The following is a 21,896-nucleotide window of genomic DNA, read 5'->3' as shown; positions in this document are numbered from 1 at the left end:
CCCAACCCTACTGCCAGCCACCTGGGTGTTGGAGGGGTGGATGCTGTCCGGGAGGAGCCTGCTACCGTCCACCATAGAAGGGGATTTATTTTATTAAAACCTTTAAATGTTTGCCGGTTCCCGCCTATTCCCATAACAATGATATCAGCAATTCATGATATATTTTTATTTTACTTATTGAATTATTTTTTAAAATTCATTCTTTTCTTTCTTTTGTTGACATCAGTTATCACACCAAAATAATGAACAGCTTATCATATCTGACATAATTCTAATATTTGCTGCAATTCTTTGACTATAGGTTGAATAGCCAGCATTTCCAGAATAACCTACATACACTATGTTGTAACTGCAATTTAGCAAAATCCTAACTAACATAAATCAGTGTCACTGGATTTGAACCAATAAATGTGTGTCTGGAACGTTTTAAAAGTTGTTTATTTGATCAGATATTTCAGTTTGCCTGGTACATCCCATTAACTGGCTTGAGAGAAGCATATATTTGTGATTCAGCTAATGCAAAACATTATGATAAATCAATAGTGCATTAGAGCAAAAGTTCAGTGTGCTTGTATAAGTGGCAGTTTGGTCTCCAAGCTTGAGACTAGGCTAAAATCAATAAATTTATGAGTTTTGGAAGGGAACTGGGAATGTATAGAGTTGTCATTTTTTCCCTTCTCTCCTTGAGCGATGTCAAATTCACCAATGACCCAAAATCAGCAACATTGGATTGATGGGAAAGGAAAATAGAGAGATTTCACTTTAAACTTCTCATCATTTGTATAGGTGTCCCAGAGCTATACATTTTTGTCAAAATGTTTTATCCATCAGGTGCATTCTAGCTCAAAGACAGCCTCCATCCCCTCTGGGATATTTCACTGTGACTTTTCTCCCTCCACCATGTCCTCCATTTAGTAGAGAAATTGAGGGATCTAGGTTGAAAGACATCACAGCTCTAATAGGTGCACCATGACAATAAAAGCACATTAACCTGCTAGCATGAGCTCCCTGCTCATTACAGCTATGGAGCTTAGCGGGTCAGGGTCAGCGAGGCGGCGAGTTAGCACCAGGACTGCTGCAGTCGGCCGCTGGAGATGGAAGTCTGGCTGAGGAACTTGAATAAAGATGTCTAGCACACTGACAGATTCCCAGCCCATTTCAAATTAACCATATCCAAGAATATTAAAATATAAAATCCACCGCTGCCCACTCCGAAACTGCCTCCTTTGCTAAAGCTGTCAACCAAAGAGAGGATGGTAGCTGCCCATAGACAAGACCCAGAGACCCTGCTCCCAGCATGCACCTCTCACAAAAGCCTTTTCAGACTCACATCTAGAGACTTAGACACTGTGAACTAAAGGGGACTGCAGGGAAATTAAATGCAGGCAAGGGTAACAATGCCGCAGATAATTCCGGACCCGTACGTGGAGCCAAACTGAGAGCTTTATTGTCCACACCTAAACTTTTGTCCGCGGCACTGCGGCGCTGATTCCTTGGAAATGTTGGAATGTCCTCAATTATGATCTTCCACACCGCAGGGGTGACTCCGCCCACCCCCCCCCCCCTCGCTCTAATCCTCAGTTATGCCTACGGAGCTGACCAATGAGGGAGGGCGTTCTGCAGCCCCCACACCCAGGCAGAACTGAGATAATTAGCCCCGGATTTCTCTGATCCCCAAAGTTCCTCACATCTCTCCTAGAGAATCGGCCCTTTGTCAAAGGCACACTCGCCCTGCCTGCAGGAGACATAATTACACAGCCTTGTTTTTCCCTGTGGAGGCCCCCCACTTTACAATAGATTTGAGAGGGAGGAGGATTCGTTTTAAAGACATGCCCCTGTGTAATCCTTGAGATGACTTCATTTGATTATTTCTTAGACATTATTCAATCACAATTTAGCTCGGCTCAGAAGCTCAAAATGGAGCACCTGGGCATTTTTCAAGAGCCAAGAAAGCCATATAAGTTCTTTGCACCTAAGAACTAAATGAAAAGTAAACAACTTAAGGTAAATGATTCAACTTGACTTGGCTATTAAGGGATACAATTATTATCCCCCAAAGCTTTAAAAAAATAAAAATAAAAAATAAAAAAAATAACAACTAGTCTCAACTGAAGTAATTGCCTGGTTTAATGAATTAATTACATTAACAACAATTAAGCACTTGTGTTAAGTAATTAAAGAAAGGCCCTTTAAAAAAATATATACATACAATAAATAAACTTAAAAAAGATCCACCTCACACTCATTTCACTCTAAACTCAAAGCACAGAACAGCAGAGGAATGGACACTGCATACTATAAGGGGAAAAACCACAATGCAACAATGGTGCTTAAAGCCTATAGTGCCCCTGCAGGACCACTGCCATGCAACACTAATTTCCTACCCTGGTCATAATGACCATACCTTAATTCCTATAACATTGCAGGGAAGACAGGGAATCAGGGAGAGAAGAATGAGTCTCATAGGACTCTGCCCCTTGGCCACCTGAGAAGTGCTGAGCGAAAACTTCAAATCTCTGCCGAAGTCGGGAAACTGGGTCAGCCAGCTGCTGCCACTGCCACACTGCTGTATTTTGAAAAAAGATGCTGAAAAACTGCTGCAGCAGCGACAGAAGCAACAGGAGTAGTTTTACAAATGGACGCCAGGCTGCATAGAGATCGATACATTTTGCATGTTATGTCTAAATGCGCCCCGAAATTCCCTTCCTGTTGAGTTCTGCAGTGGTTAGTGTGTGGTAATGACCCAGCGAGCTGCATATAAATCAGTTTACTTCATTCTCCAGGGAACACCTGGGGAGCGGAGTATGTGTCTTTCTTATTAAAATCTGTTACTACAGAAAAGAGCGAAATGATATGTAAAAAAACATAAGGTGATAAGTCGTTTGGACCCTGGTGGTTTACAAGAGAGCAGCAACAGCTGTGTAGAAAGAATCTGATAGGTTCACAAGATTTAGTTATTTTTTAATGTGGCACATGGCAAGAAAACAAAAAAGACTTGCTTTATTTCGAAAGAATAATGAATTAACCACAAGCCCTGCTTCTCAAAATCCCTTTGTCTGGTTGGCATTGGGGAGGATGTGGTGTGCTGTAAAGCCCAAAGTGGGTCTGTTAGTTAGTTTAAGAACAGACTGAAGTGTAAGGGTGCAGTTCCTCTGGAGGAATGCTGCATGCCACATCCAAGAGATGCCAAACTACTAAACTCTGCATGGTTTATTTTTCTTTGACCAAAGTCGTCAGCCTGTCAGCCCACCATGGCACTCATAGTACAAATAAATTCCAGCACCAATTATTACAAAAAATAAACATGGCTGATGGTTTTATGCTATGTATTTCTGTTCTTTGCTGTAAAAACTGAACTTTTATTTTTAGTAAATATTTTAGCAAAGCCTAAAACTGATAATAAAATAATACTGTTAAGAATGATAAATTATATACGTATAGTCAAAAGCACATTTTTTTGGACACAGTGATACCTGGAAACAAATCCTGTTTAACTGTGATCATTTGGTCCAACTCAATTTGGGCCAATGTAATTGAGTTGGTCCAATTCATTTTTAGTTGAGTTGAGCTGAGAACAAATGGAATGTAAAAGTCTAGGTCTAGCTCAATTCAATTAAGGTCTTCCAACTCAGTTTTATTAAGTTGGTCCAACTCAATTGTATTGCCATTTAGTTGGTCTAACTCAATTTGGGTCAATATAATTGACTCAATTTTATCTAAAAATGGCAATTTTGGCCAATTAAATTGAGTTAGTCCAACTCAATTTTTTTTTTTAGGTTGGCTCAACTAAAAAAAAAGCCCAAATTCAGTTCAGCCAACTCAATTTAACTACATTTCATTGAGTTGGTGAAACTGAATTTTATTAAGTTGGTTCAACTGAATTTTATTGCCAATGTAAATTGTAATCGATTTGGTACAAACTAAATGAGTTTGTCATATTTGAAATATTTTTGAGTGTAAACTGCACATAAACCCAATCTCACTTTTCTCTGAAAACTGATGCAAAACATGACTGATTGGTTCGTAATTTTTAACAGTCTTACGGATGCTTTCAAGACTTTCACAAGTACTTTCTGTTAATTTAACAAACTAATATTTTCATCTATGTCAGCCAGGTAGATAACAAAATTAGCAAAACAACTGTGCACTTGGATGAAAATGGATAAAATGGATGTATACAACCAATGAATGGAAATGTTTGAAGAGGTAATGCAAAACTGACGAAAAAAGAACAAGTGATCCGGGTCTGATACTCTCATACTGGTCCAGACCATCCTTAAAATCGGCATATATCCATGTGAAACGATGGACATTTTTTTTGTTTTTGTTCTTCAGGAACTTGGAAGTTGCCAACTAAATAGTGGCAGATCTGAATGCCAGTTTGTAGTGGTAAAAAAAAAAAAAAAAACATTTTGATTTCATGGTGACTTTTAACAATTGTTGAGTCCTGTATATCAATGCACCATTTAAGTATTTTTTCTTGAAATGATCTTGCTAGTTCTGTCTATGCCAACCCTCCCAAAAACTGTTTGATACTATTTCAAGTGCAGTTCTCTTACACAAATAAAACAATATGGTAATTGCCCTCGCAGGTGGGTGGAGGAGTTGGGAAAATCTGGCCTAAATTCTATTTTTCTCATGACCTGCACTGAAAGGCCACAAAGCATTTGTTTAATCCCAGCACAAAAGCCTTGAGCAAACATCCCAAGAAGAAGGAGACGAAGTGCCGAAACCCAAAGAACGATATCGAAACGCTTCAGACATTTGAATGTGAATGGCGGTTTAATGACCCCTGTCAAGTACTCCCAAAATTCAGCCAGTGTTTTGTTGCCTTTGTAATTTGACTTTCAGTCAAACTCCCTGAGATCCTTGTAATTACAGACCATAATTACATTTGCAGCGATGTGATGCACAGCCAGATCTGGGCTGAATGTTGGGGGAAAGCCGAGCACTTGTAATGTTCGTGCCGTGCATTGACACTGACGCAGAGCTGCAACGACAACAAGTGCGGTGTGCTATTTAAATGTTTGGGAGAGTGAAATGAGAGGTGACATTTCAGAGTTCAAGAAAAGGGGCGTGCTCAACCTCCAACTCATCCAGAGTGCTTGTAATTAACTTTCTTGGTGATGGGTTCGCAATTAATGCACTATGGTGTTTATGACAGTTCCGCTAACAGTCACACGCTGCTCATGGCAGAACCTACACGGAGAACTAAGGACTTTTATCTAACAGACTTTTCTCGGGTGTTCCTCCCTCCTGTTTTTTTGGACCTTCTCAGCATGATAGTCACCACACCTCCTTTCTTGGCAATTTGTCTGTGTCAAAATGAAACCTTGCTCAATTTATGACAGCTCACCATCAAAGCAAGTGGGATAGGCAGCAAAATAAATAGAGGAAAGATTCAAAGCTCTGTCTGACTGCAACTACTCAATTATTGTGCTATTGGGGCTTCTCAAAAAGGCAATGAGGAATAAGTGTGGGACACCAGTGGGTCAAATGAGACCAGTGGGTCTTGGTGTCCAAGCCCTGGCAGTGTTCCCTGATGTTGTGGACCTACCCATGAACCAATAAGCCCCAGGTCCCAGCTGTACAAATGGTAAGGGAAATGTGTGTGAAGATCTAGCCAGACGATAAAGACTAACCTGTCTCATCTGTGCTATTTGCCCTCAGTCGAGTCCCTGCCAGCTCCTCGCTCAGCATGCCAAGCACTCATGGCAAAGTCCCTGGGAATGGGCTGCTCAAACAAGACATATTGCGTTGGACTAGAGCTAAACGTCTGCCGCATGACGTGTGTGAAGATTTAGGCAGATAAAGCATGTCTGTTTGTCAAAGAGGTCATTGAGATCACGCAATAGGTTCATTAATAGTGTGCGTGCGCAGCTGTCCTTACTTATACCTCCAGCGGCAGTTCGATGTGATGCAGTAAGGCAAAAATGACAACCCTGCAATTGTCTTGATACTTCTGGGTCAACACGGAAGAGCTGGAATGCCTTCTGGTCCTGTCGGATTTGGTTCATGTCCCCTGAGAGCTGATATTTTTATTGTGAGCTCGCATGGAGTGAGATATTAATCCTAATTAGGTGGTACTTATGTCCCAATTGACCATTTCGTTCTTGCTACTAGACTAGAGGATATTACCCCTTGTCCAGTGTTGTGAATGATCTTGCAGCCCATTTGCATCCATTGGGAATATTCTCAGAGAAGATGACTGTAGACTGACTTTTATAGAGTAAAAGAAAGAACATTTATTAAGTGCCTTTCAAGGCAAACAGACTTTGAAACAAATTCTGTATAAACTTGCACTTTCTATCAAGTGTTTGCATCTCTATATCTGCCTAGGAATATTCTAGCAAAACAGGGCGATGTTTTCAGGATATGGCAAAAATACAATCGCTATATGACAGCATCAAATCATAACTAATTTATACTAAATAGCCCACGACTAGAAAACATCTTTATGTCATTCCGAGACTTTTGTTCATCTCCAAAACCCAAATGAAGATATTTGAATGGAACCTGGGAGATTTCTGTCCCTCAATCGAAACCCCATTTACACAAAACCTTGACACTTTAAAAAGTTCAAGTGAATTCAAGTCTTATGATGAGGGTTTACATTTGAGGGTATTTTTGAGTGAAATAACCCTTTAAATGTTTGCACATACATGCAGTGCTGATACATTTCATGAATTAAAGTGCTCCTGAACAACAATTTTTGATTGAGTGAATCTGTAATCAGTAAAAAAATACTCATTTGGCACCTATGTGTTTCATTTTAAAGTCTTTTTTCTTTCTTTGTTTTTTCCCCTTTTTTCGCGTAAATCCGAGGTGATTTTTTCTGAGTAAATGTTTAAAAATAAGATCTCAACAAAATTAATGAAAGCGATAAGGATACGTGTACTAGCTTATAGCTAAACAAGGTTTCACTTCAACATCAGTTACTTGTCAGAAAGTTATTTAGTAATTTGATTATAGCCTTGTATCGCCTTATATAGGTTATAGCCTTTGAAGGCATGTCAACAATTCTTGTGGTTGTGGATGAATGCATTCTTTAAACCAAGGCATGTATCTGGACAGAGTTTGGGTCCTTAAATGCCCAAGTAATTCAAAAGTATAATAAGTCAAATTTTAAACTCCCCTCCTTTCCTTTTTTTTTCAGTAGGAAATTCAAAGCAGCACTCCAACTGTGCCAAATTTGCAGGGGTGGAACTCACATAAATTGTTTATGACCAGTGTCAAGGGGTTTAAATCCTTTGATTTCCTTATCATAATATGTGATAATTAGACTCAATCCACTTGTGTTTTGTTCTGTAAATGAGTGGGGACAACAATTAAACCCATTCACTAAAATTATTCAGGGCTGAGACACAAGTTTACATACCACAATACCATTATACTGAAAGTTTTATAAGATCATTCAATGCCTAATACAATATCTGGCATAGATTGCAATGGATATCCTTTACACTTAATCCATATTAACAATTACTCTTAGTCTATAAATAAATCACGGCAAGATGTGTATTCTTATAATTATAAAATTTCATAAATCCTTTTAGATCTTTATATTTCTAAGGCTTAACCAAAGGCTAAACCGAAACTGTACTTATAATATTTTTTAGACAGATGATTATGGTGTGTAACTTCAAGTTGCATCACCTCCATTAATTTGTTGCTTCAGAAAAGCTTGTATTTCAACAGAATTTGTTCATAAAGAGGTTTAAATTGCATTTCACTTTATTTTCCACAAGTTCAGCTTGCTAAACGGAACACATAGGTTCAGCACCGAAACAACTCACAGCTTATTTAAAAGGGCAGTATGAAGGCTGTAACCTGTTAATATGGGCGTCAAAATAAATATGCACTGCTTTCATGTGAAAATTTAAAGCAGGCCTAAGGCTAAAGGCACTGTTTCATGTACAACTAAATTAGTGAACAAAAAATATAGTAGAAAGAAACAAGCCAACAAAGGTTATTGGTTGCATGGATTGGAGGTGAGGCCTGAGTTTTATTCCAGGCCAATGCATGACTGATATGCATGGCTTACTTTAGTAATTGTCTTGGTGCACTGGACCCAAAGACAGACATAGCAATCTTTGCAGTCCAGTAATGTATGCCCAAAAATGGTTTTCAGTGTGAATTATCACTTAGAGCTTTGCCTTAGGCAAGTCTGGGCCTCAGGAGAGCCCAAGCACTGTCAAGGTAAGCATCACCAAAGAGAGAGAGAGGGAACAACAGTACTGATCAATTCAAATACACAAGATATTATAATTCCATATAATTATTTTATAATTCTAATTATAATATGATTGGGAACACGCTTAAGGAGCCTGTCATCTTCGAGTATTGATAAAATGAGCCAATGCACATTTGCATGTGAGATAAATTCAGAAGCAGATGCACACACCATTTATTTTTCGCTGAGGAGCCGAGCGGAGCTAGCAGTCAGTGGTGGTCCAACAATAGTGGCAACGGGACTATGTCTCCATTCCCTCTTTCAAGGAACAAGGGTTACACGCATAACCAAGACATTCCCTTTCAGTTCGGTCACCTTCAACGATGTTGGACTTACCATACTGACTGGGATCCCAATTAAGACCTTCCAGTGTCTAGCGAAAGCCTCCTGATCCCCCCATATTAATCGAGGTGGCGATGGGACCGGGCTCAGGCCAGGAAAGTCCACTGCTGTTCTGCATGACGAACTCAGACAGACTTGGATAACAATGGAAAAGCATTCCCTTTCGATGGAAAGGAAGACGTGGCGGAAGCCACATCCTGCCCATAGGGAGTTATCATATGGAGGTTACACATACTGTATGGACTGGACGTTTTCTGGGCATATGCAATGTCATTGAGGTGGCTCTGGCATATTGCAGGGGGGAGTTACTGTCCTACTGCCGAGGGACGCGATGCAGCCTCTTTCTCCAGCCGATATGAAGACCGGTTTCTATAAACCCGTATTTCATTGTACTTTAGAGTGGTGGGTCAGGGCCATCCTCCATAAGAAGAGCAGCTGGCCATGCTTCCGTCTCTCCATTGGACTAATTCCATGCATGCTTCAGGACGCACACACGCAGGGGCATTCCCACAGCGTTGACGCAGCTCGAGTTCCCTTGAAAGGGAACTGATTAATCAATACAAACACAATATGTGGTGAAACCTGAAGGAGTGGAACTTCAGCATTCACAGTGATTTTGTGATATTTACAATTAAATTATGTATTCATTGTCTGGGATTGGCATATCGAAACTCTCAGATGCTGTTTACTAGTCAGACCAATTTATTCACAAAGAGCAAAACTTTTAGTAAGATGCATAAAAAATGTGATAGCTTGCAATGCATTTTGCTAAAACTATGGAGGAGGTCATAATTATTTCTCATCATCATTCTTAGCCAGGCCCATTCAAAATGCTTTATACGATCCAAAAAAGAAATCCTCATACAGTAGAAACAATCAATAATACAGATTCCTCCTTTCATTTGAAATAAATATATTACAGTGATATGTCTCTAGTACGTGGTTATTTTTACATAATGAACCAACTTATTACAGGCATAATAGTAAATGACACGCATTCCTCTGGTGCAGAGTGTACAATACGATGGCCACGATAAAAATCTGGTCAAACTTTAAAATTTCATCATTGATATAGAGAATCTTAGTGTACCTGTGGGTCTTCCTGAAGTCTGTCTCTTCAATGCAGAAAATCCAAAAAAACATTTACTCATAGAAGCTCAATAGGAGACTTAGTTCATTTCAAAGCTTGGCAGATGAAAGGCATCTGAGCAAATATGACCACTGAAAACTCTTATGCAAAATGTAAAGAAGAAAATATTCTGCACACTTGGATGTAGCATATAATGATTCTGGAAATGCAGCCAGCGATATATAAGAACATGTAGCATTGCAGGAAATCATTCTACTTTTGATCCTCTAATGCCAGTGAATCAGTGGATGAAAAATGTATGAGGAGAGCATGTATAAGCCAAACGTGCTGGCATGCCCCATGCCTTTAGTACATCAGCACACAATATCTTACACTTTCAGCAACAAATATGCCCATTGTTGACTATAGAAGATATTTTTTAAATTATTTCAATTACAAAAAATAACTTAATTTCGCCTTTAAAATTGATACGCTCATCTATGTCTATTACAGTATCCTCTCTTATTATTTAAACAGCATTAGACCTCACCAGTCCACTGTACATTTCTAAATTTGGTATAATCTGCTTTATTTTCCACATTCAGTGCATGAGAATAAATCAAGTGGAATATAATTTAACATTTTTAATCCTGTTACTTGTGCACTTTTGTTCAAACCAGTGAATGTTTGAACTTTGATAAGTGCTTGGCTTCATGGATTAAGCAAACCTAATAGGATTTATGTTACACATCCTCGTTTAGCTCATTTGAATGTCACATACACTTTAGGGAAATGGCATCATTATAGTTTAATTACATAAATTGTCAGTTAAGTGACGGTCACTGTTGGATATTTGGACATAATTAACTGTGTTTGGCTTGAATGAAAAATGCAAAAGTTAGTTCCCTATCAGGGAACTCGAGCTGTGTGAACACCCTACGTGAGTGCGTCATAAAGCACATATGAAATCAATCCAATGGCGAAACAGAATGACGTCATCGACCAGGAAACTATAAAGCACTGTAACCCTAGTTCTCTGAAGGGAAAGACACTGTGTCTATGCCATGCACCTGCTATGCCCGAGATCACTTGCTCCAGCCTATCAGAATTTGATGCGCTTGTGTTTTGTGAGTGCTTTAAAATTTCCTGCTTGATGACATCACCAGCCTATGACGTTCCTTCTTGCCATTGGATTGATTTCATACGTACTTCATGATGCACTCATGCAGGGCGTTCCCACAACGTTTTCACGCAGCGTCTTTTTCCCTTCAGGGAACTAACTAGGGTTACATACATAACCAGAGATGTTCTACTGACCTTTGAATAGATTATTGTTCCCTGTCCCTTGGTTTCAAGCAAGTGAAAATATAACATTTAAAAAATAATCTATTTGTTAAAGTCACCCAAAAACATTGTTGAGCCCTTGAGGACTAGGTACATCTGTCCATTCCTGCAAGGGTGACAGTGACTTACTGACATGTCCCATAGATATGCCTCGCCAACGAGCTAGAGGATATCTTGAGATCTCCATCCTGCCACCAATCAAACCAGCTTTTGTTATGTGTCAAGCAACCCATTTGATAAATACCTCAATAAATAAAATACAAAAACAAAAGCCCCTCTTTTGTAACACATTAACTATTTTATTTTCAGGAAAAACCCCATTCTCTGAGGAAGTCTTACTTATCCTCCCTGAACTCAATGCCATTGTTTGTGCTTTTAAATTTATAAGTGAATCAGAGGGGCATTAGAGCATTATTTATTAATTTCACATTGTGACGCAGAGCAACAAGAGCAGATCAAAAAACTGAAATGAATTACAACTTTATGCGGACAACAAAGGGCTAAAGTGCTGAGTCTAATACAAATGCACAGCATGTTTGACATGAGGTGAAACAGCCATGTTGAGGCTCTGTGGACCTTTATGCTAATGACCAGTAAGCTTGTGGGAAACTGGAAACTGCACAGCTTGGTATTGTAGAAGGAAAAGCGGTAAATGTTTTTCGATGAAACAACTACACTGGTCAGATGAAGAGATTATGGTGCTTTGTTTAAGATTTCGAAGAGATTGCAGTTTTATAACAGTAATTCTCATATGAAGAGTCAATATCTGAATTAGGATTGATCGTATTGTCACGTAGACTGTATTTTATTGAAGTGGGCTGCTATAGGCTACACTAGGCAACCACTAAAAAAAAATTCATAAGCAGCTTCTGACCCATGTGACTCACATGCATGAAGTCTGAGACCACTATTGAAAATGGTTGTATTTTGCATTTATCTAAATGACTTCTGAAAATTCAGCTTTGCTATCATAGAAATGGAGAGGTGGGGAAGAGACTCATGGTCAGCTGCGATTAGACTCTCAGAAACTCATGGCCACCACACACACACACACACACACAGAGAGAGAGAAAATACCACATTACAAGAGGCCAGGATTTTACAGAGTAAAAAAAACAAAAACAAGTATGGGAATGGAGTTGGGACTGACATGATTATATAATAAAAATGCTATGAGTTTGAAAGCGTGAGTGAGTTTATGCATCCATAATCCTTAAGGACTATACTCGAGATTAAATTTGAAATTTCACAAGATAATTTCACAAATTTCTTGAAGTGTCACATGTCAAAAGTAAATCTTGTAAAGTAAAGTAAGTTTCCATTGAAAATGATTGAGGATACATTCATTGTCATTAGCAAACTTTAGCATTGAACTTCACAGCTGATTGCACTGTGTTTTTGAACAAAGGCTGTTGTGGCATGACATGTCATCGTTCACTTCCAGTGTAGAGACGTGGTGTAAGTCAACACTCCCAGATACTTGACAGCATGAGTCTGGGTTTTACAGTTTAAGCAGATCTGTTCGGTGGACGTGAAAGGATCAGAAAGGATATCAGAGAGCAGCGTTGCTTTAACACTTTTCACTAGAAATCCAGGTTGTAGGTCATGCAAAATATAGCAAATGGTTGCCATGTGTCATAAATCCTCGACTTTAGAATTGTGTAGACTTATGGCAACAAGGGTCCAGACAAGACTAAATCAGACAGACAGCGGTGGCTCTGTGTGTGTGAGTAGGGGGGGGGGGGGGGGGGATTGAAAGGGATGCAGTTGTACAGGCTGAGCAGATGTGTGTTGGTATTCATGGGCTAATTTTTGGTTTGGGCACTGAAATGTACAAAATATATAAATGAAATAAAATATAAGCCCCTTCACATGTACACTACTGTTCTACAAAACTTTGGGGTTAGTAATATTTTATGTTTTTGAAAAATAAAGTAAAGCAGAATATTCAGTAGCTACAGTATTACTACAGTCTTTAGTGTCATGTGATGGCACAGAATTTTTTTTCAGGATTCTTTGATGAACAGAAAGTCAGAAAGTCAAAAGAACATAATTTATTTGTAATAGAAATATTTTGTATCGTTATAAATGTCTTTTCTGTCACTTTCAAACAATTAAATGAGTCCTTGCTATTACTTAAGTAATCCTCTGAAAGAAGTATTACTTTCTTTCATCTTACTCGGTATTGTATACTACGTTGAACGTACAGTATAGCAAACAAATCTTTATGAATCTGGACCTGGGTTAAGAAATAGCATTCAATACTCAATTTCAGTTCTCAAAAAAATCCTCATGATAATTTGTTGCTATTTTATTGATTTATTTAATTTTAACTTAAATAAATAATTCAAATAAACAAATAAATAATTCAATTTACAAATGTATTAATTTATTGATTTATATATCTAAATAAAAGGGGAATGATTAAACAATAATATATTGAGAGTTTCAGTGCGTACAAAAGTGTGTGCTCGAATTACACATTATTTATGATCTTAATTATCAAATGTTTTTTTTTTTTTTTTTTTGGGGGGTTATGATGTTATATGAACTGGGAATCTAATGTGAGGTCTATTGAAATGTGCCATACGTGTTATTATAAATGCATCTGTGTGTGTGTGTGTGTGTGTGTGTGTGTGTGTCTCCTCATAAGTAAATGTGTCAGTGTGTGGGTGAGTGCCCACAATCTCCAGAGAAGGGAGATTCAACTTTCACTGCAGCACTTTAATTGTGCTTTAATATTAAAGGATGTGAGTTAAACAAAGTGCAGCAATCTCTTCTTGTGGTATCATACACACCAGGGGAGGCAGCTTAACAGCAGATTGGTGCTAATGGAGAACAACCAAGCCCCTCCTTTTCTTCATGCGCAGGAACATTCACTGCTCTCTTTCAGGGGACTTCTGAAGATGTGCTGTGTATTTGAAAGGTAAGCAGCAATCATGTTAACTTAAAATACTCTGAACCTTGAAAAACAATTAAATGACCAGCCTTATCCCCTTTATTGAAAAGGTATACACACATAATCTTAACACCACATAAGAGAACTTTATAGCAGAAAACTGGGTTACGCATTGTGCAAAATAGAACAACATAATCTCAGAGATAATGTTGTTCTAATCAAAGGGATAATATAATCTAATAGTATTATATATACTTATATAAAAGCCAAGACACAGACTGCCACCTGAAAACAGCAAACAACCATCCTTACTCAAAAGTAAATATGCATGTAATGTAGTTATTTAATACATTTATTTAAATAGTTATTTTTTTTAATATAAATTAATAATTCAAATGAAACTGCCTAATCCCTCATTTGCGAATCTGCATTTTTGTAGATGATGGCCTATGGCATACTTGTTGCCTGGTGTGTATTGCATATTATTTGACATAATGTTATGTGACATGTTTAAGGATATATTTAAGGGTAAGGTGACAACCTCAACTGGGTTCTAAAAATGGAGGTAACTTTCAGGTTCTCTTACGAAAGGTTCACTTGTACTGTGTAATATCTTACACTAGGGGAAAACCTCCTTTCCACAAGATATTGAAGCTAAAAATGATCCTTAATTTTCATTGTACAAAGAACTGGAATGCTGAGTTGACCTTAATTTACAACATTAAATGTATCTTTAATCCAAAGACTGTGACTCAACATCAACAACATAGATAGAATCCAGGTTCTAAAAGTGTTGAGCACTTTAAAAGCACTTTACCAGATAGAGAGAGTGAGTGAGTGAAGTTGATTAAAGCAAGCTAAGATGCTAATATGTGATTTCAGAAGAAATTATTTAAATTCAATTTACATTCGGCCCCTTTCCAGGAAAGCCATTAAAGATTGTTTTCTCTGCTTGTCCTTGTCTGATTGTCGCGAGGGAAGTGACATCTTGTCTGCGGGTATTCTGGCAGTAAACAAATCAACACCTCAGCAGACAGGATTAAAAAGGTTTTGACTTGATCAGAGCAGGATTCTAGATGATTCTCGTGAAGAAGAATGTGTTATATAAACTGACTGGGTTTGTTCAGGCTGAGTTAAACCAGGATATTATAAAGTTTGCATGACTATTGTATTTTTGGTAGTTAGATTGAAAAATATCTTGCTTTGTCAGATTTTAGGGGTTATGTTATTTTATGTTAAAGTAATCAAAGACAGGTATGTCATAATGAGGTATGTTATCTTACAGCAGTCTGACAGCAAGATCTAGAAGTTTTAACTTTTCACAAACTCAGTTATGTCTCAGTTATATTTCTTTTTCATTTTCATACATGTCATATGGTGTAATATCTCACAATTGTTGTCTATTGTTTGTATATTGCGTTGCATAATATTGTTCCACAGCAACCTTACAGTGTTTAATGCTTTGCAAACCAGATTTAGTGGTGGAAGCCCACCTGTTCAGGGTGAGTCATGTTTAAACATATGCTTTTAATTACAGGGAATTGTGTCCCTAATAATTATGGTAAATTAGAGAGTGAAGTAAAAAATATTTTAATCAAATGTAAATACTCTTAAATAAAAGTTTGTGAATCAAACAACGAGCCGATATTTCTTTAAAATATGATGTATGAACTTGATAATAATAATAATTATAAATATTGAATGTGCTCCAAATAGGAATATTATAATGATTTCTGAAGGATCATGTGACACTGAATACTGGCGAAATTATTCTGAAAATTCAGGTTAAATTATTTTTAAATATATTCAAATAGGAAATGCATGGCTCATTTAAATTGTAACAATGTTTCAGAATATTAATATTTTTACTGTAATTTTGCTCATTTTTAAGCACAAGAGACTTCTTTCAAAAACATTAAAATCTTACTGACGCTCAACTTTTGAATGGTAGCCTATTTACCATACACACAATCATTAAATGTAAACCAGCTACAGAATATTTTAATAGGCCTACGTTTAAATTGTTCAGTTAAATATAAATGACAGCATTCTCCCAGAAATGTACCTACACATTTACATGGAATAAACTGCAGCAGCTTGTTTGCCATAATATCTAATATTATATCAATTATTTGTTTTCATTCCCCTCTTATAAACTTAAATATATATATATATAACTTTAAATAAAGAGTATTTATACATTTAGATTATTTTACTGTACCTTCTTATTCCCAGAGTCAGGAATGCAATCCGATTCCAATTAAAATTGCTTCCAGTTATGGACATGACCTTTTGGAATTTCTGAAGGCAGAGTTTATGTCTGTCAAGGGTTGTCTAATGAAATACAGCTAGCAATTACCTTTGCATTTATTTATTTTCTTTCTTTCTTTCTTTCTTTCTTTCTTTCTTTCTTTCTTTCTTTCTTTCTTTCTTTCTTTCTTTCTTTCTTTCTTTCTTTCTTTCTTTCTTTCTTTCTTTCTTTCTTTCTTGAAGGGGGGTGGGGGTTGGGGGTTGGGGGGGGGGGGGGGCATTTAGCATTAAATAATCATGCAGGCCTATGGGTTACCTACCCTGAGGCAGAGGAGACTTGGCTTTTTGAAGTGCTATCACATGGCAATATTTTTTGTCTCAAAGGTAACCTTGTCTTGATTATGGCAGGGGTCTAAATGGCAGATTAATTGATTTTTCGGCATAACGAAATCATGGCTTCAAAGTCCAATAGAGGTGGACTGAGCTTAATTTTTTCACTGAAAAAACTACTGAAGCAAGTCCATCAGATTAGAATGTGAATCACTTTAACATGAAAAACTTCACCAATTATTCACACAAAAGAAAAACGGAAGTTCCCTTTCATTGTCACTCCGAGTTACGTCGGATGACGACGAATGGGGTTTCGCTTAGAAGGCCTATTAACTTCGAGTCTTACAAAACGAGTCAATGGCAAAGAAATGCCATGGGTCTGTGGATTTTTTCATGGCCCCACCTCATGGGTAAAAAAGGAGAAACCCATCAATATGAAATATGCAATACACCCTTGTCTTCCCGTGATCGCTCGACGACCTCCTCCGCATTTCCTCCCCTCGATGAGGCCACTGCCAAAGTCCCCATGGCGGAACACTCTGTTGCGATGCAACTGTGTCCGCAGAGTGCTTCTCCCCTTGGTGACCCAAAGTACTCCTCCAAAGCCTGTAAGTTTTCGTCCACTCTCATGGTGAAGTCTTATAGAGCCGTGGGGCAGGCAGCTGCCTCTCCACATGCCATGGCCATTCTGCAGGTCTACCAGGCCCAGATGCTCAAGGACATGCACAAGGTGAGGACTGATCCAGGTCTCTTTGATGAGCTGCGTGCCGCCACTGACCTCGCTCTCCGGGCGACGAAAGTGACCGCACGCTCCCTGGGTCAGGTGATGTCCTCTAACGTGGTTCAGGAGAGACCTATTGGTGAAAGGTGCGGTCAAGACTGTCCCTCCAGCCAAAATGAGGTCCGGCTTCTACAGCCCTTACTTAATTTCTTCCCGAAGAAAACTGGTTGGTTACAGCCAATCTTGCACCCACGTGTCCTAAACCGCTCCCTTCACAGGATGCCATTCAAGATTCTCACAGTCAAATACATTTTTGAATGTCGCGGCCCTAGGATTGGTAGCTGGCCTTCTTCCATGTCTCCATTCACGGTTTGCTTTCGAGGGCCAGGCATATAAGTACGTCCTGAGTTCCTCCAGCACTCCTGACGTCGGCGCCGGTGTCTATTGCGTTTGCGTTCCCGTGTGCATGGTCCCTCCCCTGAGTAACCACCACATGTGTATTTCCACTGTAAGCCTCTCTGAGCATGTGATGGGAACCTTGTACCTTGTTATTCCTGTAGTAAATTGGAGTCCTTCGTCCATGCTAGTCTCACAACAGGATCTCAAATTTACGCAGGGCACTGGAAGACAGCCGTGAAGGTGGCGTGATAAGCCTGGTAACCCCATTCGTCATCATCCGACGTAACTCGGAGTGACAACGAAAGGGAACGTCTCGGTTACATATGTAACCCTCGTTCCCTGAGTAGGAAACGGAGACGTTACGTCTGCCTGCCACTTCCGCTGTACCATAGGGATCACCTGAGCTCAGCCTTGGCTCATCAGCGAAGAAACATCTGCATATTGCCGGCATTCTCATTTTATACCCACAAGATGGGGCGGAGTTGCGCCATGCAAATTCTACAGACCCATTTTTTGTAAGACTCGAAGTTGATAGGCTTTCTAAGCGAAACCCCATTCGTCATCATCCATCGCAACTTCTCCTTTCCCTACTCAGGGAGTGAGTGCATACATAACCGAGATGTTTCCACTAAATACATTGTGCTATACAGAACTTTACAGAACATCGTCCAGTTATGAACCTCTGTCTGGATAGTCTGAGGAAAGTGAAAATATGTCAGACTCTGTGGTGTGGTAAAAAAAGCTATTATACTGCAATCCATATCTCTCACTGACTATAATTGCTCCCTTGAGTCTCATATTCACACAAGTATGTGAGAACATGTGGTCAGTGAGCCCTGGATGCATCATATTACCATGAAAACGACTCAGATCAAAAGAGTCATCATCCGACACATGAAAAAGGACTTGACGTCGTCTCAAGTTACAACACACACAGACATCAGGGTCAGAAACTTTCAATGATTACCGTAGAACACGAGTCCCAGTGTTCAAATATTGTATGCAGACTACATTGTACTTTTACGTTGTATATTTAATTAGTAAACATCCATACTTATCGTCAAAGGTATACTATAGTTGATGACTTGTCTCCATGCAATTGGATACAAAAATTACAATTAAATTAAATTTAAATTACTTAAAGCTTAAAAAATATGTGGTAACACTTTACTTAAAGGGGTGTCCATAAGACTGACACGACGCCTTCATATTCATGACATGATATGTCATGAGGATTTATGCATGTTTATGACAACTGTCATTAAGTGTCATTTTCTCAATTATGAAGTTAATGCAAATTTGACATTGTTTGAGATGCCTTTGTTATGACAACTTGACATAAAACAATACATCATAATCTGTCAGTGTCTAGTAATGACAGTTTTACTCAACATAAACAAACACAAAGCAACATAAATTGTCATAAATATGCCATAAGCATTACATAGCTGATTAATTATCAAACTTAAGAAACCACTTAGCTTTATGGGTTAACATTCCATTAAACTGGCATGTGGTTGGTTTTGACATTGGCTATCATGAGGCCATTATAACTGTGTCATGAATATTTGTCTTAACCTCAACTACAGAGGTACAAATTTAATTTGTCATTAAAATGTTATAATAACCCCATGACATCCAATGTCAAAACCAACCACCTGACAGTTTAATATAATGTTTAACGTCAAGTTTATGACATATTTATGACAGGTTGTGTTGTCTTTGTAATGTCAAGTTGTCATAACAAAGACATCTCAAACAATGTCATATTGGCATTAAAAATGTCATAATTTAGCAAATGACACTTAATGAGGAAACTCGTGTTTTTGTTCAATCTGATATCACTTGAAGGCAGAGTTATTTCAGAGCTTGAAAGCTTCAGTGCCCATTTATTGTAGATGTAAGGAAAGGTGCTATCTGGGCAATTCTTCAAAATTCTCTTTATTTGTTCGACAGAATAAATGTCATATGGTTATGAAACGACATGAAAGTGAATAAATAATGATAGAACTTTAATTTCTTGCTGTAACTAAGTTATTCTTTAACACTAAGTGCTTTAATGTTCAAGGTTTGGGAGTCAGTATAACGAAGACAGCCGCAGATTTGACATGTTTCGTTGTATTGTTTAAAGCTAACTGAAGCTGCAGGGAACCTTTCTGTCCCATGTTGTATGATGTCAGTTTCACAGCTTGGCTCAAATGCATCTGTCTCCAAAAATAACACTTCCAGTTATCATAGTTTATAGCTGAAAATACACAATACAGGACAAGAAAAGATGCGTATGAAATGTGGTGGATGCCATGTGTCACATGCCTTAAAAGTTTAACAGTTTTTTTTTTTAAATCATCATTTAAAAACATCAAAGAAGAATAATTATTTTAAACTATGAACGATTTTTGCCTTCCCGATTGCAAACTCCACAATGGTGCCTGCCGTTTTTTCCGCCCCCCTACACCGAGGTTGTCGAAGTCCTGGAAGAAACTGGTTTCATACTGTATTTTTTGATCTCCAGACCTTCTAAAAAATAACACACAAGAAGCTAGAATTCACAGTTTGGGGGCAATGCATAGGCTGAAGAGATGCTTACAGTCATCTCTTCACACTATCGACATCGTCTTTTAAGGCACCAGTGCCCATTCTCTCTCAGTGCCCTCAGGGGCCCGATCTACCAACCATGCCTTAATGCATTGGCGTAGACGGTCCCAGCGAGCTTGTTCCCGAGGGACTCTCGGCCCCTTAGACACGGTGTTGTGTTTCATGCTCTTTCATGCAAGGGCCCGTTCTACCAACCCTGCCTTTATGACAAGGCGTAGACGGTCCCGGTGAGCATTTTCCCGAGGGAAGCTTGCCTCTTTCAGGAGGGATCCAGAGCGGTTAAACCAGTTGTTCCCTGCCGGCGTGCCGTTACAGGGCGCTGTGTTTGCTGCTCAAAATATTCCAGTATGAAACTTGGCCCATTACAGGATCAAGGGGTTCTCCCGGAGGGGAAACCCGCTCAGCACGATCAGAGTTTCACGGCTTTGCCTCCGTGCTCTGGTTATGTGGTAAGAACCTTATTTCTGATCCTAAGGACTTGGGTTGGGAGCTCTTTGTCATTGTGTAATGCTAACGACAGATACTTCTCTCACAGGTTACGGGGCGATCATGAGTGGTCGTCCAGCCCCAGGGTCTGTGGCAGGACCATCATCTATCTTGGCACATGAATTGGCGTGAGTAGTGTTGGCGGTGTTTTATGCTCTCATACACTTCCTCCCAGACCTCAGAGGCCATCATGTTCTTGTCCAGGCGGACAACACATCTGTTGTCTCCTACTTATACCATTAGGTGGGTCTGCGTTCAAGCCCGTTACACAAGCTGGCTCGCCAGATCCGTATATGGTCCCAAGGATAGCTTCTTTCATTGAGAGGTGGTTCCCTCTGGTGTTGGATGCTATGGTACAGGCATGGCCGAGGTCATGTCTGCACTTATTTTCCCTGATTGCTTTGCTCCCAGGAGTTTTGGAGAGGGTTCGCCAGAATGGGGTCAGTCTACTGTTGGCTGCCCCGTACTTGCCGGCCCGAGAATGGTTTGCAGACCTAGTGTCTCTCCTCGATGGCTCTCCTCTGGAGATTCCAATCAGGAGGGACCTTCTCTCTCAGGCGAGTGGGTTGATCCTTCATCCCCACCCAGATTTATGGAAAGTGTGGGCTTGGCCTTCACTTTATGGTGTGGTGAACACTGGTTGTACCCAGTTAACTGCCCAGTGGGTGCTGGAGTTCCTGCAGGAGCGTTTGTCCACAGGGTTATCCCCCTCCACACTAAAGGTGTACGTGGCGGCACTTGCTGCTTACCACGTCCCTTTAAGTACAGTTTCTTTAGGGAGACACCCACTAATAACTCGCTTTCTTTGTGGTACTTTGAGGCTGAGGCCAGTAGTTAACAGAGCTGCCCTGTGGACAAAGTCTGAACAATTTTTCGTCTGTTTTGGGTCACCCAGGAAGGGGCGTCCGGCATCTAAACAGAGGATGAGCAAGTGGGTGGTCGAGGCTATCTCACTTGCCTATGAGTCGGCTGGTCAGCCTTCACCTTTGGCTGTACGAGCTCACTCTACTAGGAGTATGGCTGCTTCTAAAGCTTTACTGTTGGGAGTTTCCCTGATGTTTGTGACGAGGCAGGCTGGCCCTCACCGCACACATTCGTCAGGTTCTATGACCTGGACTTTAGCTCCACTCCTGGGGAGCAGGTGATTTTGTCTGAATGTGCGCTTTGACTTCACACAGTCGGGCACTTACTCTTATGGCGACATGGGTATTAGCGTTCCCACAGCATC

Source organism: Pimephales promelas, chromosome 13 (genome assembly GCF_988280905.1).
Source record: "Pimephales promelas chromosome 13, fPimPro1.hap1.1, whole genome shotgun sequence".
Taxonomy (NCBI): domain Eukaryota; kingdom Metazoa; phylum Chordata; class Actinopteri; order Cypriniformes; family Leuciscidae; genus Pimephales; species Pimephales promelas.
This window is presented reverse-complemented; position numbering follows the sequence as displayed.